Source organism: Muntiacus reevesi, chromosome 6 (genome assembly GCF_963930625.1).
Source record: "Muntiacus reevesi chromosome 6, mMunRee1.1, whole genome shotgun sequence".
In the NCBI taxonomy this organism is placed as follows: Eukaryota; Metazoa; Chordata; class Mammalia; order Artiodactyla; family Cervidae; genus Muntiacus; species Muntiacus reevesi.
The window spans coordinates 56,293,223-56,310,988 of record NC_089254.1 but is presented as its reverse complement, the minus strand read 5'-3'; the positions used below and the strand labels follow the sequence as shown (position 1 = coordinate 56,310,988).

The 17,766-nt window shown below is 39.6% G+C and overlaps 1 long non-coding RNA gene across 1 annotated transcript in view; it reads left to right on the top strand.

Annotated features, from left to right (window-relative positions):
- Nucleotides 1-594: 594 nt before the first annotated feature.
- The window catches only part of LOC136170813 (uncharacterized), an 83,430-nt gene continuing 66,258 nt past the window's right edge, over nucleotides 595-17,766 (top strand). The window contains exon 1 of the long non-coding RNA XR_010663687.1: nucleotides 595-1,175. This is a non-coding gene — a long non-coding RNA (uncharacterized lncRNA). The remainder of the gene's footprint in view (nucleotides 1,176-17,766) is intronic.

Genomic DNA, 17,766 nt, shown 5'->3' with positions numbered 1-17,766 from the left:
CTTATGGCAGAAAGTGAAGGGGAACTAAAAAGCCTCTTGATGAAAGTGGAAGAGAAGAGTGAAAAAGTTGGCTTAAAGCTCAACATTCAGAAAACTAAGATCATGGCATGTGGTCCCATCACTTCATGGGAAATAGATGGGGAAACAGTGGAAACAGTGTCAGATTTTATTTTTTTGGGCTCCAAAATCATGGCAGATGGTGATTGCAGCCATGAAATTAAATGATACTTTCTCCTTGGAAGGAAAGTTATGACCAACCTAGATAGCATATTAAAAAGCAGAGACATTACTTTGCCAACAAAGGCCCATCTGGTCAAGGCTATGGTTTTTCCAGTGGTCATTTATGGATGTGAGAATTGGACTGTGAGAAAGCTGAGCGCTGAAGAATTGATTCTTTTGAACTGTGGTGTTGGAGAAGAGTCTTGAGAGTCTTGAACTGCAGGGAGATTCAACCAGTCCATCCTAAAGGAGATCAGTCCTGGATGTTCATTGGAAGGACTGATGTTGAAGCTGAAACTCCTGTACTTTGGCCAACTCATGCGAAGAGTTGACTCATTGGAAAAGACCCTGATGCTTGGGGGGATTGGAGGCAGGAGGAGAAGGGAATGACAGGGGATGAGATGGCTGAATGGTATCACCCACTCGATGGGCATGAATTTGAGTAAACTCTGGGAGTTTGTGATGGACAGGGATGCCTGGCATGCTGCAATGTATGGGGTCACAAAGAGTCAGACATAACTGAGTGACTGAAGTGAACTGAACTGAACTAAGCCTAGGGTTCTTCATTTCTTCCTTTTCTAGTTGCTTTAGCTATGGAGTTAGGTTATTTGATTTTTCTCCTTTTTCTTGAGGTAAGCTTGTATTGCTATGAACCTTCCCCTTAGCACTGTTTTTACTGAATCCGATAGTTTTGGATTGTTGTGTTTTCATTTTCATTCATTTCTATGCATATTTTGATTTCGTCTCTGATTTTTTGTTTATTCAGAAGCATGTTGTTTAACCTCCATATGTTTGCATTTTTATTTTTCCTGTAGTTGACATCTAATCTTACCACACTGTGATCAGAAAAGATGCTTGGAATGACTTCAATTTTTTTTTTGAATTTGCCAAGGCTAGATTTATGGTCCAGGATGTGATCTATCATGAAGAAGTTTCCATGTGCACGTGAGAAAAAGGTGAAATTCATTGTTTTGGGGTGAAATGTTCTATAGATGTGAATTAGGTCTAACTGGTCCTTTGTATCACTTAAAGTTTGTGTTTCCTTGCTTATTTTCTGTTTAGTTGATCTATTCATAGGTGTGAGTAGGACATTAAAGTCTCCAACTCTTATTGTGTTACTGTTAATTTCCCCTTTCATACTTGTTAGCATTTGCCTTACATATTGTGCTGCTCCTATGTTGGGTGCATATATATTTGTAATTGTTGTACCTTTTTCATGGATTGATCCTTTGATCATTATATAGTGTCCTTCTTTGTTTCTTTTCACAGCCTTTATTTCAAAGTCTATTTTGTCTGATATGAGTATTGATATTCCTGCTTTCTTTTCATCTCCATTTGCATGAAATGTCTTTTTCTAGCCCCTCACTTTCAGTCTGTACATGTCCCTTGTTTTGAGGTGGGTCTCTTGTAGACAGCATATATAGGTGTCTTGGTTTTGTATCCATTCAACCAGTCTTTGTCTTTTGGTTGGGGCATTCAACCCATTTACATTTAAGGTAATTATTGATAAATATGATCCCATTGCCATTTACTTTGTTGTTTTGGGTTCGAGTTTCTACACCTTTTCTGTGTTTCCTGTCTAGAAATGATCCTTTAGCATTTGTTGAAGAGCTGGTTTGGTGGTGCTGAATTCTCTGAGCTTTTGCTTGTCTGTAAAGCTTTTGATTTCTCCTTCATCTCTGAATGAGATCCTTTCTGAGTATAGTAATCTGGGTTGTAGGTTTTTCTCTTTCATCACTTTAAGTATGTCTTGCCATTCCCTTCTGGCCTGAAGAGTTTCTACTGGAAGATCAGTTGTTACCCTTATGGGAATCACCTTATGAGCTATTTGTTGTTTTTCCCTTGCTGCTTTTAATGTTTGTTCTTTGTATTTGATCTTCGTTAATTTGATTAATATGTGTCTTGAGATATTTTGCCTTGGGTTTATCCTGTTTGGGACTCTCTGGGTTTCTTGGACTTGGGTGGCTATTTCCTTCTCCATTTTAGGGAAGTTTTCAACTATTATCTCCTCAAGTATTTTGTCATGGCCTTTCTTTTTGTCTTCTTCTTCTGGGACTCCTATGATTTGAAGGTTTGGGCATTTGACATTGTCCCAGAGGTCTCTGAGGTTGCCCTCATTTCTTTTAATTCTTTTTTCTTTTTTCCCTCTCTGCTTTATATATTTCCACCATTCTATCTTCCACCTCACTTATCCTATCTTTTGCCTCAGTTTTTCTACTGTTGGTTCCCTCCAGAATGTTTTTGATCTCAATTATTGCATTATTCATTTTTAATTGACTCTTTTTTATTTCTTCTAGGTCCTTGTTAAACATTTCTTGCATCTTCTCAATCCTTGTCTCCAGACAATTTATCTGTGACTCCGTTTTGTTTTCAAGATTTTGGATCATTTTTACTATCATTATTCTGAATTCTCTTTCAGGTAGACTCTCTATCTCCTCTTTTGTTTGGTTTGATGGGCATTTATCATGTTCCTTTACCTGCTGAATGTTTCTCTTTCTTTTCATCCTGTTTAGATTTCAGTGTTCAGGGTGGCCTTTCTGTATGCTGGAAGTTTGTGGTTCCTCTTTATTTTGGAGGTTCCTCCCTGTGGGTGGGGTTGGATGGGTGGCTTGTCAAGGTTTCCTCATTAGGGAAGCTTGCATAGGTGTTCTGGTTGGTGGGGCTGGATCTGTTCTCTCTGGAGTTCAATGAAGTGTCCTGTAGTGAGTTTTGAGGTGTCTGTGGGTTTCATGTGACTTTGGGCAGCCTATATATTAATGCTCAGGGCTATGTTCCTGCGTTGCTGGAGAATTAGCTTGGTGTGTCTTTCTCTGGAACTTGTTGGCTCTTGGGTGGACCTTGGTTTCAGTGTAGCTGTTGGATGAGCTCTTGTTGATTAAAGTTCCCTGGAGTCAGGAGTTTTCTGGTGTTCTCAAGTTTTGGATTTAAGGCTCTTGCCTCTGGTTTTTAGTCTTATTCTTACAGTAGCCTCAAGACTTCTCCATCTATACTGCACTGATGATAAAACATCTAAGTCAATGGAGAAAAGATTCTCCACAGTGAGGGACACCCAGAGAGGTTTGCAGAGTTACATGGAGAACAGAAGAGGGAGGAGGAAGGGAGATAGAGGTGATGAGGAGGAGTAGAGGGAGAATCAAAAGGGGAGAGAGCAATTTAGTCAGCAATCAGTTCCCTATGTGCTCTCCACAGCCTGGAACACGAGGGAGGTTCACAGAGGTACATAGAGAAGAGAAGAGGGAGGAAGGAGATAGAGGTGACCAGGAGGAGAAGAGGAGGGTCAAGAGGAGAGAGACAGATGTGGTCAGTAATCAGTTCCTTAAGTGTTCTCCACTGCCCTGAATACCCCAAAAGATTCACAGAGTTGGGTAGAGAAGAGAAGGGGGAGGGAGGAGATAGAGGTGACCTGGGGGAGAATAAGGAGAGTCAAAAGGGGGAGAGGGCAATCAAGCCAGTAATCACATTCCTAAGTAAGAATGGGTATTGAAGATTGGATTCTTTTTTTCTTTTTCCATTTATTTTTATTAGTTGGAGGCTAATTACTTTACAGTATTGTAGTGGTTTTTGCCATACACTGACATGAATCAGCCATGGATTTACATGAGTTCCTCATCCCAATCCCCCTTCCCGCCTCCCTCTCCATCCCATTCCTCTGGGTCTTCCCAGTGCACCAGACCTGAGCACTTGTCTCATGCAGCCAACCTGGGCTGGTGATCTGTTTCACCCTTGATAGTATACTTGTTTCAATGCTATTCTCTCAGAACATCCCACCCTCGCCTTCTCCCACAGAGTCTAAAAGTCTTTTCTGTACATCTGTGTCTCTTTTTCTGTTTTGCATATAGGGTTATTGTTACCATATTTTAAAATTCCATAAATATGCATTAGTATACTGTATTGGTCTTTATCTTTTTGGCTTACTTCACTCGGTATAATGGGCTCCAGTTTCATCCATCTCATTAGAACTGATTCAAATGAATTCTTTTTAATGGGTGAGTAATATTCCATAGTGTATATGTACCAGAGCTTCCTTATCCATTTGTCTGCTGATGGGCATCTAGGTTGCTTCCATGTTCTGGCTATTTTCTATGACCCACCTCCCAGAATATTGGAAATAAAAGCAAAAATAAACAAATGGGACCTAATGAAACTTAAAAGCTTTTGCACAACAAAGGAAACTATAAGCAAGGTGAAAAGACAGCCCTCAGATTGGGAGAAAATAATAGCAAATGAAGAAACAGACAAAGGATTAATCTCAAAATATACAAGCAACTCCTGCAGCTCAATTCCAGAAAAATAAATGACCCAATCAAAAAATGGGCCAAAGAACTAAAAAGACATTTCTCCAAAGAAGACATACAGATGGCTAACAAACACATGAAAAGATGCTCAACATGACTCATTATCAGAGAAATGCAAATCAAAACCACAAACAGGTACCACTACATGCCACTCAGAATGGCTGCTATCCAAAAGTCTACAAGCAATAAATGCTGGAGAGGGTGTGGAGAAAAGGGAACCCTCTTACACTGTTGGTGGGAATGCAAACTAGGACAGCTGCTATGGAGAACAGTGTGGAGAGTCCTTAAAAAACTGGAAATAGAACTGCCACATGACCCAGCAATCCCACTCCTGGGCATACACACTGAGGAAACCAGATCTGAAAGAGACATGTGTACCCCATACCCCAATGTTCATAGAAGATTGGATTCTTAAAGGTACAAAATCGATAACAAACACCATAAAGAAAAGATTAAAGAGTCTAGAGTAGAGGTTAAACTCTCAAAAGTACAATATTAAAAAAACAAAACAAAATAAAAAAAATTATTAAAAAGATATATGAAATTTACTTTAAAAATAGGGTATTTTCTTTTGCAAGGTAACAGTAGGTTATAAAAATGAAAATTAAAGGAGTAATCGAGGACTTAAAAATAAAAAAATTTAAAAAATTTAAAAAATGATAATAGTAAAATATATCTAGGAATTTCTCTGGAGTTGTTGAGGGCAGTGTGGGGTCAGTTCAGTTTCAGATAGTTCCTTGTTCTAGCTTATACTTCTCAAGGTCTATAGGCCTCCTACAATGTAGACGGTGTCAAGTGCAGGGTTTTAATCTGTTGCACCTGTCACTTCCAAAGCGTTCCCTCTGTTTATCTTGGCTTCTTCTGTTTGCAAGTCTCTAATTTCCACCCTGACACAAGGGGGCGAAGGTGGTCACTTATTTAGGCTCATTTTTTCAGTTGTGCTGTGGGGAGGGAGGAACAAAAACTGCAAACAATCACTGGTGTGTGTGGGGAGTGCTCACAGTGTCTGGGTCACACTGGGTTTGCCCCGCTCACGGCGTGCGTGCTTTCCCCGTTTACACTGCTCAGGCTCCAGGTTGCTCTGCAGGGGAACTGTCTAAAGCGGGCCCTGGGTTGCGTGCACTTCCCAGGTCTAAGCCGCTCAGGTCCAGGTTCTCGGGTACTCCACAAAGGCACAGCCTTGGTTGGGCCTGCATTTTGTGCCCTTCCAAGGCCCGAGCAGCCCAGGCGCCCAGGTGCTTGGCGCGCGCACTCTCCCCAGGTGGGGCAGAGCGTCTTATCACCTCCGCCGTCCCAGCCGCTGGGTTTCCTAGGTGCGCAGCGGGAGCGCCCTCTCAGGGGTGCCGTGTGTCTCCTCTGGGGAGCTGATCTTTGGCTGCAGCCCTCCTGGTGGGTGTCAACCGTCCAGGATCCCGGGAAGTCCTGGTTAGCAACTGGGAGCCTGCTCGCAGTTTGGTAGAGAATGCTGTCTCTGGGGCCAAGATTGCCAGAGGGACCTACTTTAAACACTCTTAGTTTTAGAACTACATGCCTTAAGAGACACGTTTGAGGCTTCCCTGGTGACCCAGTGACCAATGCAGGAGACACAAATTTGATCCTGAATCCAGGAAGATCCCATGTATCTCAGGCCAACTAAGCCCGTGCCACAACTAGTGAACAATGCGCTGCAACTGCTGAAGCCCGGGCGCGTTGGAGCCTGTGGTTTCAGGGACAGAAGCCCCTGCAATGAGAAGTTCCTGCATGGCGACTGGAGAGCAGTCCCTGCTAACTGTAGCTAGAGAAAACCCATGCAGCAATAAAGACCCAGAACAGCCAAAAATAAAAGATAAATAAATAGACACATTTGGTCCTCTGTCCAGCACTGCTTACAGCACAATATGGTCTGCTTTAAATTCAGAGCAGCTTCATTATTATTATTGATTTCCCTATGTTAGTTCACGTGAAAAATATGTTAGTATTGTGTAGCAACAAAGCCCATTTTGTTCTGCACGATTTTTTCTTCTATGTCTATAAAAGGGGACATGTTAACAAAAGGTTGCCATCTGTTTAATTGTAACCCCAAGTGGTTGAGCTGCCAGGTTAGTGGGCTAATGCCATTCATCCTCTGAAACTCTGTAAATTGAAAGCATTTATAGTAGATTCTTAGATATCCTCAGGGCTAACTTACAATATGACTAGGTTGTAGGTCCCCCAGGCTTGACCAAATGGAATTGTTTTTATCTTCTCTTAAAAAGATTAGTGAATGAAGTTGATCTTATTAGTGAGTGTAGATGATCTTAACTCCCACAGAGTCAGTGTATTCAAATAACAAATATATATATATTTCTAAGGAGTTCTGAAAATAAAACTTGGATGTTATAAGTATCTCATTTAGTCATTGAATTCATGTTCAATGAGTAAATCAAGCATCTACCATATATAAGACACTGAAGTGATGTCTGTTTAAAGAGATACTATGTAGCAACTCAAAAAGTTGTATGAAGTGAAAAATGACCCTTATTTTTTGAAAGTCAAATTTTCATATGTTGAGGTGTTTTGAGTGGGTATGGGAATAATGTATGGGGCTTCCCAGGTTGCACTAGTGGTAAAGAACTTGCCTGCCAATGCAGGAGACAGAAGAGACGTGGGTTCAGTCCTTGGGCCGGGAAGATCCCCTGAAGAAGGGCATGGCAACCCACTCCAGTATTCTTGCCTGGAGAATCCCAATGGACAGGGAAGCCTGTGGGCTATGGTCCGTGGGATGGCAGAGTGGGACACAACTGAAGTGACTTAGCATGCACACACGGGAATAATATGTATGGTTAGTGGCTCTACCTTGCCAGAAAATATTTATCTTTCCTTCTATTTCAAATATTGCATATGGATATGAATGAGTCTCCTGATTGTCAATGAAAATTCAGAAGGTAAATCTAGAGACCAAAGTGTTAAGATATTAAAATGTGCTGCATTACTTGGTAGAAGTGTGAGTAGAACCAGCTTTGAAATATTGCATAAAGAAAAAAACCCAAAAAACCTTTGGATATGCAGATTGGGTCACAGAATGTTTGATATTTTTAATGAATAAAATGTCTTGAAAACAACATGCAGTAAATACTAATCAAATTCCACAGTGATAGACATATGTTTATAGGATAAAGAAAAATTGGGGGAAACAAACCATCCTGAGCTTCTGAATATTTAAATGAGAACATTTCAATGTTCTATCAATATTGTGGAGTTCAATAAAAAGAGAAACTATGAACAAAGCTCTTCCATTTTAATTTTGCTTCTTTGTGTCAGGGTATATGCTGGAATCAAATCTGAGATATCTGTTTATTCATTGACCTGATTCTCAAAATATCTCAAATGTAAAATTGCTTGTTGGCGTTTAGTCCCTGCGGATTCCTCCAGATTTGAGGATTTAATTACCTGCTTTTTCACTGTATGAAGTGGTCAGCCTGTGAAGTCAGCTCTCAGCTGATAATAATCACCTAGGAGGAGGAACTGCTGGTTTTTATCCTGATGATTTTAATTATCTCTGGTAGCTCAAGAAATAGTAAGTCTATCTAAAGTTGTTGCTAACAAGAAGTTTTGACAGCAGGAAAGACAGGGAATAAATTTCAGAAAGTGTAAGAAATGTCCAGATAGAAGAAAGATGCTATTCACAAATGGATGGAGAGTAGGACTATAATTAGATTTCTCTCTTCTTCTTCCTTTAAATTCCCAGGATAACCAATTTAGTCTGGAAAGGCCTTACCTGGACCATAGGCATTATTCTCCCCAATTTTGATGTTGGTGACTTACTAAAAAAAAGACACAAAACAAAGAAACACTAAGTGTTTCAAACTAAATAGGCCTGCAGGTTGACTTAAGTTTATAGGTCACCAATTTCCACCAATTTCTGCTTCAGACTTTCTTCAATATGTTAACTGAAGTGATCATTCTCTCTTTCAAAAACATTTAAAAATTATTGTCTGTGCAATTCATTTTGAAATTAATCATGACTGCCTCATGACATCTTTCCTATTATGTCTTGAGTTACCATTTAATTTTTTAATGGCTGTGAAACTTTTCACTTGCATTGAGACTCTAATCAATTAACTTCTATGCAGAAGTGCCGAGGACGTGTGTATTCTTTGTATTTCCTCTAGTGCCAAATATAATGATCTCTTAAAGAATTAATGTTAATTTTATTTCATAAAGATCCACAACATTCCAAGCCTATATTTACCTTTTCTATAAGAGTACTAAAACAACAGAAAATTAGATATAATCAGTTCATATTCATGGGGTGATATTCATTTCTCCCTGGAAATGGCTGCAGAATTTGTAAAAAGACGGAATTGTTGTTGTTTAGTCTCAAAGTTCTCTTTTGCAACCCCATAGACTGTAGCCTGCCAAGCTCCCCTGACCATCGGATTTCCCAGGCAAAGAATCCTGGAGTGGGTTACCATTTCCTTCTCCAGGGCATCTTCCCAATTCAAGGATGGAACCCTGGTCTCCTGTGGCTCCTGTATCAGCAGGCCGATTCTTTACACTGTGCTACCTGGGAAGTCCCATTTGTAAGGAAAATCAGAAAAATCTCACAAATGCTTCAGTTGTGCCACCAGAAAAGTGCCTCCCCCTTTCCTTTTTCCTGCACTGAAGGGAGAGCAGATGGAAGAAAACAGATGAGCAGATGAAGAGAAGAAGCACCATATCAGGAACTTTACATACCCATCTCTTTAATTCTCAGAGGTCCAAGAACAGGAATTTGTATCCCCCTCTTACAGATGGGAAACTGACAGGTACGGAGGTGATGTTTTCTACAAGACCACACAGCTGCTACTAGGGCTTGGATTATAATTCTGTTTTTTTCTTGCATATGTGGGCCACCTCTCTCAGCCAGGCAGCTTCTATTAGAAGAAGCCCGGTCGTTTTAAATGTTCAATGTGAAAGGGCTCTGAGAAAAGGTCAGCAAAATGTCAAAATTGTGACGTAGTCTTAGTTTAGCAGATCCTTCCTTTCTTATCATTTCTCTTTTGGCACGCTGCTGGTTTCGGTTTGCTCATGCTTCTCTAGGCTGAGAGAATCCAGCTGCTGCTCCAGACGTCCCCAGCCTGCAGTGCACAACCTGGAATCTAACCTAGATCTTTGTGCTCTGCTTAGGTGCTCAGTTGTGTCCGACTCTTTGAGACCCCATGAACTGTAACCTGCCGGGTTCCTCTGTCCATGGGGATTCTCCAGGCAAGAATACTGGAGTGGGCTGCCATGCCCTCCTCCAAGGGATCTTCCCAACCCAGGGATGGAACCCAGGTCTCCTGCATTGCAGGCAGATTCTTTACCAGCTTGGTTGCATTCTCATTAAGATATTAGTTCCTTATCTCACTTGTTGTTCAGTTGCTAAGTTGTGTCTGACTCTTTGAGACCTCATGGACTGCAGCACACCAGGCTTGCCTGTCCTTTACTATCTCCTTGAGTTTGCTCAAACTCATGTCCGTTGAGTCACTGATGCCATCCAACCATCTCATCCTTTCTCGTTCACTTCTCCTCCTGCTCTCAATCTTTCCCAGCATCCATTCTCATTCCAATGAGTTGGCTCTTCACATATGGTGGCCAAAGTATTGGAGTTTCAACTTCAGCACCAGCCCTTCCAAAGAATATTCAGGGTTGACTGTCTTTAGGATTAACTGATTTGATCTCTTTGCTGTTCAAGGGAATCTCAAGAGTCTTCTTCGGCACCGCAATTCAAAAGCATCAATTCTTTGGGCACTCAGCCTTCTCATTACTGTTTACTAAGTCAATCTGCATTTACACATTAATGGTCATTGATGGACTAATGACATTCTTCTAGATAACACTGATCAATAGAGGCTGACAGGTATTATTAGGAGTTTTGGATTTGGTGGGAGGCATAAATGGGGGAAGGCATGTTGTTTAGGAGTTCTTCATTTCCATAACCTGACAAGTTCTGTGATAGACTTATCTGAAGGGTAAAATGCTTTGTTACATGCTTCTTTATGTTATTTATTCTTAAACAATGGGAACTACTTGAATCCAAGCAAAAAGCATTTCAGAATTTATATTTAGTTAGGGAACTCCTACACAGTAGTGTATTTCAAGTTATGTGTTATAACTTCTGTGATCTTTGAAAACATTCTTCTTTGTAACAGGTAGTAGGTGATTTTGGAATCACCTACTACCTGTTATGAAGATGTAGTATTGGACTCCAAAATCACTGTGTTTGGTGACTGCAGTCATGCAGTTAAAAGACACTTGCTCTGTGGAAGAAAAGCTATGACAAATCTAGACAGCATATTTAAAAGCAGACACATTACTTTGCTGACAAAGGTCTGTGTAGTCAAATCTATGTTTTTTCTAGTAGTCATGTATGGATGTGACAGCTGGACAATAAAATAGGCTGAGCACTGAAGAGCTGATGTCTTCAGACTGTGGTGTTGGAGAAGAACCTTGAGAGTCCCTTGGATTGCAAGGAGATCAAACTAGTCAATCCTAAAGGGAATCAACCCTGAATATTCATTGGGAGGATTGATGCTGAGGCTGAAGTTCCAATACTTGGCCACCTTATGCTAAGAGCCGATTCCTTGGACAAGACTCTGATGCTGGTGGGAAGGTTTGAAGGCAGGGGAGAAGGGGATGACAGAGGATGAGATGGTTGGATGGCATCACCGACTCAATGGACATGAGTTTGAGCAAGCTCCGGGAGATGGTGATGGTCAGGGAAGCCTGGTGTGCTGCTGTCCATGGGGTGGCAAAGAGTTGGACACAACTGAGCAACTGAACGGCAACAACAAATGTGATTCCACATTGTCAAATTGAGAAATTCATTTAAATAAGTAGATCATCTGCTTACACAATATCAAGCAGTTATTGCACTGAACACATTATGGAAATATTGTACTTGCCCCATTCTAAGGAAATTGCCTCTAAAATAAGCACTTGGAAAGTTTCTTACAAAGCAGTAGTTTTGAAAGTGTGATCCTACATCAGAATCACAGAGGTGCTTCCTAAAAATGCTAGTTCCCCGACCCAGTGAATCAGAACCTCCAAGATACTATACATTTTTTAAAAAGTCTTACTTTAGGTTGGTGAGGAGCTCAAAAGATTTCTTGGGAAATCTTTTATAATTAAGGTAAATCACTTCCTGAAAAAGTACATTGTTTCTAGTTAATTCAGCTGCTCACAAGTGCCAAGTTCATTTGAAGGTAAAACTTCACACTAGAGAAAGATAATACCAAAAAAATAAAAAAGTCACTGGGTCACCAAAGCCAAAGAGAATCTGCACACTTCTGGGGGTACATAAAGTTCAAGTGGAGTACACTACACTCTTTATGCTAGGTAAAACCATCATAAATGTGCTTCATCTTCTAACATTTCCAGACAATAACTGTACAAAGAGATTCTGAACAAAGAATGAAAATGTGCACCGTTCCCAGTTGACAATCAGTTAGTTGTGCAATCACTTTAAAACCTCATGTAAAGACTGTTTTATGTCCTAAAATTATTGTTTTTCTTCTTTTTATGCTCCTTCTCTCTTTTCCTATTTTTATTTCTATGGAAGATAGTCCTTTTAGGAAAACCAATTGTATATGGGTTAACTTTTTGAGCAGACTCCTTTCTAGGAATACCACAGTGTTTCTCCTTTGATCTCCTTTCATTGGGGAATAACTGGTTCATGAGTCAGAAGAGTTTGGTCCTGGTTTTGTAGGCTAATGAACTGTGCAGTCTTGCCACGCCTATCTGTACAATGGAGAAGGCTGCAATGGCTGATTTTTGACATCTCTTCCATCTGTATGATGGGAAAACAGCAGAAGCAGTCCTTGCCTGTGTTTTCCCTGGTAAATATTAATTCCTAAGGGGTCTTTGCTACTTTCGCTGTGAAATAATATGCACATTTCTCCTAAGAGAAGACATAGAAACAAAACATAAAATGGATCATTTCCATTTAAATTGCTTAAGTAAGATGGAAATTACTCACTTATTTAAGTGAATCAACATTTTCTTTTGGAATCTAGTGTGTTTTAAGTTAATCACTTCAAGAAAATGGCTCTGGAGGTGAGTAGGCCAAAGTTAGCAAAACAAAGTACTTTAAAAAAGTAATCCCTTTAATGTGTAGCTGCTTAACTTAGTGGTTCCTTACTGAAATGAGCTTAGTCAGCATTTCAGAACAAATCAACTAGAAATTAAGAACTGACATGCTCTTAATTCTCTCTTGCCCTTTGTTCTTTTTTTTGAAAAGTGGCCTCAATACTTTTGAATATATGCATCTATATTAAAAAGCTCGATATGCATTCCCCAAATACATATTTATATATGAATTTCTAAGTTATATCTATACATGTCCTCAGTCACTTCAGTTGTGTCTGGCTTTTTGTGAACCCATGGACTGTAGCCTGCCAGGCTCCTCTGTCCATGGGATTCTCCAGGCAAGAATATTAGAGTGGGTTGCTATTTCCTTCTCCAATACCTATACGTACAAACATATATATATATATATATATATTTATATATAAACTATCTCTAGTTACTATCTCAAGGAATAATGTGCAATTAAAATAAGTTCATTATTAGAGAATATCGTGTAAGACTTTAAATAATTTATAGTTGAGGGGATTGACACAGATCCACGTATGATAAAATCATTGTTGTTTTTAATTTACAACACGGCAAAGAATTCATATTAAGCACAGATGTGCTAACTCTGTCACTTTATTTTTTATCTGCTTGAACTCGCATCATTAGTTTTATCTGTGATCTGAGTTTCTTTGCAGAGATGTTTTTTAAAGTCCTTTGACCATGCTGAGAAGATTTGGTTTTGTTTAAAACCTTATAAATATAGGCTGTAGATCTATCTAACTAGGCATACACAATCTGTAATTCATTGCAATATGTTGAGATCTAAGGAACCAGTGAGAACGGCAAGTTGGAGGAAGTCTCTCCCTTCCTTCCATATCCTGTGTGGAGCATATGTCACATGTGACTCTCTGACATATGGACGAGGGTGGAAACCCAGGATCATTCAACAGTAAATATTAGTAAAGCTTAATTGCCTTTTTCTATTTCTAGGATAGAATAAGTGGAATTTCAATATTTTCTTGCCACATCTCACTTCCAAAAATTACTGCTTTAGCGGCAGAGTAATGTGGACAAGCTGTACAGCAAATGAAAGGTGACTTTTTGAGTCATAATTAGCAGCAAGGATGTAACTGCTGTTGAGTTCATAAAGTATATTTCCCTTTCCCTCCCTCGTGCTCCCGATAGTCAGGCGTGATGAAGTTGATATTAATTGAGGTGGCAAGAGCAGAAAGGATGTGTTTGTCATGACCAGCTTTCCCTAATCATGAGCTGCTGGATGAGTTTGCATCTACGGCTTCTTCTATGGCCTGTGGTCTTCTTAACAGGAATTATTATCCACTGAGACAGAAACACTATGGTATCTGTCCTTAGTCAGGGCTTTAAAGTTAGTTCAACAAATAATTTCACAATTTGTATGGAAATACAAAAAACCTCGAATAGCCAAAGTAATCTTGAGAAAGAAGAATGGAACTGGAGGAATCAACCTGCCTGACTTCAGACTCTACTACAAAGCCACAGTCATCAAGACAGTATGGTACTGGCACAAAGACAGAAATATAGATCAATGGAACAGAATAGAAAGCCCAGAGATAAATCCACGAACCTATGGACAGCTTATCTTTGACAAAGGAGGCAAGGATATACAATGGAAAAAAGACAATCTCTTTAACAAGTGGTGCTGGGAAAACTGGTTAACCACTTGTAAAAGAATGAAACTAGAACACTTCCTAACACCATACACAAAAATAAACTCAAAATGGATTAAAGATCTAAATGTAAGACCAGAAACTATAAAACTCCTAGAGGAGAACATAGGCAAAACACTCTCCGACATAAATCACAGCAAGATCTTCTATGACCCACCTCCCAGAATATTGGAAATAAAAGCAAAAATAAACAAATGGGACTTAATGAAAATTAAAAGCTTTTGCACAACAAAGGAAACTATAAGTAAGGTGAAAAGACAGCCCTCAGATTGGGAGAAAATAATAACAAATGAGGAAACAGACAAAGGATTAATCTCAAAAATATACAAGCAACTCCTGAAGCTCAATTCCAGAAAAATAAACGACCCAATCAAAAAATGGGCCAAAGAACTAAACAGACATTTCTCCAAAGAAGACATACAGATGGCTAACAAACACATGAAAAGATGCTCAACATCACTCATCATCAGAGAAATGCAAATCAAAACCACAATGAGGTACCATTACACGCCAGTCAGGATGGCTGCTATCCAAAAGTCTACAAGCAATAAATGCTGGAGAGGGTGTGGAGAAAAGGGAACCCTCTTACACTGTTGGTGGGAATGCAAACTAGTACAGCCACTATGGAAAACAGTGTGGAGATTTCTTAAAAAACTGGAAATAGAACTGCCATATGACCCAGCAATACCACTTCTGGGCATACACACTGAGGAATCCAGATCTGAAAGAGACACGTGCACCCCAATGTTCATCGCAGCACTGTTTATAATAGCCAGGACATGGAAGCAACCTAGATGCCCATCAGCAGATGAATGGATAAGGAAGCTGTGGTACATATACACCATGGAATATTACTCAGCCGTTAAAAAGAATTCATTTGAATCAGTTCTAATGAGATGGATGAAACTGGAGCCCATTATACAGAGTGAAGTAAGTCAGAAAGATAAAGAACATTACAGTATACTAACACATATATACGGAATTTAGATAGATGGTGGCGATAACCCTATATGCAAAACAGAAAAAGAGACACAGAAATACAGAACAGACTTTTGAACTCTGGGGGAGAACGTGAGGGTGGGATGTTTTGAAAGAACAGCATGTATATTATCTATGGTGAAACGGACCACCAGCCCAGGTGGGATACATGAGTCAGGTGCTCGGGCCTGGTGCACTGGGAGGACCCTGAGGAGTCGGGTGGGGAGGGAGGTGGGAGGGGGGATCGGGATGGGGAATACATGTAACTATATGGCTGATTCATGTCAATGTATGACAAAACCCACTGAAATGTTGTAAAGTGATTGGCCTCCAACTAATAAAATAATATTAAAAAAAAAAAAAATAAAAATAAAAAAAAAAAAAATAAAAAAATAAAGTTAGTTCAAGTACAAATTGTCCATTTTTCTTAGGGATTGTATTCTTTTCCACAGGGGTGAGAAAGAAGTGTAATGCCATTGAAATAGAATATGCTACAAAGCTTTTACATCATGATTAATATAGTTGCCCAACTGCCTGCTTTGACGGTTGGGAGGCATGCATATTTTCCTTCTGTCTTTTTCAAGCCTCAGTTGTTCTCTGGGGCATGTTGTGGGATATATAAAGCTAAGTTGTGCGCACTGATGGTGCTTTTGCCCTGAATAAATATGTGCAGTCTGCCCACATGTTTTCTGTGTAGATTCTCCTGGTGATCTCATGGCTGCTTTTTAGTGCTGTACTTAACTTTCTCTAGTGTGAAACATTCTGTCTTCAAATGCATTTGGCACTTGCTTGTAGCAGAGTTAACTGAAAATAGTGCATTTTTCCAGGCGATGATTTGCTTTGATCATGAAGGAACATTTCCTGGGATCGCTCTGAGATAGCTTGAAAAGAAAAATGATTATTGCAAACACAGTTTTGATGTCCACCTTTAGAGACACACTTCATAAATGACTACTGTATACTTAAAATATGTTCAAAGTACATAAACTCAGGGGAGAAGTTTATCTTATTTTTAGAACCTGGAAATCTTTAGAGCTAAATAATAAAAAGAAAAAGTAGAAGGGTCTGACATTTTATAACCATTCCATGTTGAAAAGGAATACTTACAACTCACTCTCTAGTACTGTCATTTTCAAAAAGGGAGCAGAGGAAAACTTGCCAGGAACAAACACTGCCGTGTTATCTGTGAGAAAACCAAGAAGTGAAATTATAAATTCCATGCTTCTAATTAGACCCGTTTATTTAAAATCGATTTTTGAATTTAAATTACATAAGCAATATTCTTCTTGTAAAAAAAAAAAGAAATTAAAAAATGAAGTCTCTCCACTCTTCCCACAGACCATCTGCTTCCCCAAATCCTGTCCCTAGACTCTCCAAAAGGGATTGTTATTAACCATTATTATGAATTTCTTGAACATATATGTAGGCATTTTTGATTCATGTAGACTTGCATGTGAGGAAGTGCATGCACACACATAGAGTCTAGTGCTGTCAGATTCATGCACAGTTTGATAGAGCAGTAGCATTCCTGGGAAGAATCACCACAAACACAATATAGGGTACCTTCCACATGGATGTATACTTCATGCACCATGCAAAGGCAATGACTTTCCATGTTCATTTAATTTCCTAGACTCATGTCATGCCTTTGGCCAAGGTTTCTTCCAGCTTTCCAATGATTTCATGTAATTGTTGCCCAGTCCTTTCCAGATTACAGTTAAGTTTAATGTGTCCTTCATGATATCAAACACTTCCATTAGTTCTCAATTACTGGGTGAGATTTCCCTAGATTTCTTTTACCATTCTCTCAAAGCCCTTAGTGCATCCCCCAAACTTGTATTTTCAGAAGCAGTGAGAACTTTTCCCTTTGCATCATGTCCAGCCCTGTCATTAACAAGCTTTCATTAACAATTTATTTGCTCATCCATAGACAAAAGGCAGAAAGACAGATCATCATACAGCAAATAATGGAAGATACAGACCTCACCTAATTTATGCCATGGACCTCACTGAGTCCATTTGTACTCTAGGTACTCACAAGTTGGAAGTATAGTTGGATAAGAAAATACTGTCACTGACTGATAGCATATAAAATAGATCATGAGAAAAACATATATATTCTAGTTACCTGCCTGCTATCTATCTATAGTATAACAACCAGCGTTAAATTTAATGCCATCAAACTGGTCCTAATGTTCAGAACCTCTGGGAACAGGAATTTGGACAGAATAAAGTGTTGGTGGCTTGTCTTTGCTGCATGAAGTCTAGGACCTCAGCTGAGAAGAAAGGTAGGGCTTATATCAAGAGCCATATTAGCTCAGATGTTAAGTAGTTAATGCTGGATGTTTAATGGTCCTCAGCTTGGTTGTCAGCCCAAACATCCATAGATGGCCTCTGCATGTGGCCTTGGCTTCCTCAGAATAGAATCTGGGTTTGACAGAGTATCCCAAGATACCAGACAGTGGAAACAGATTTCTCATAACCTGAGTCCAGAAACTGGGTAGTGTCACTCT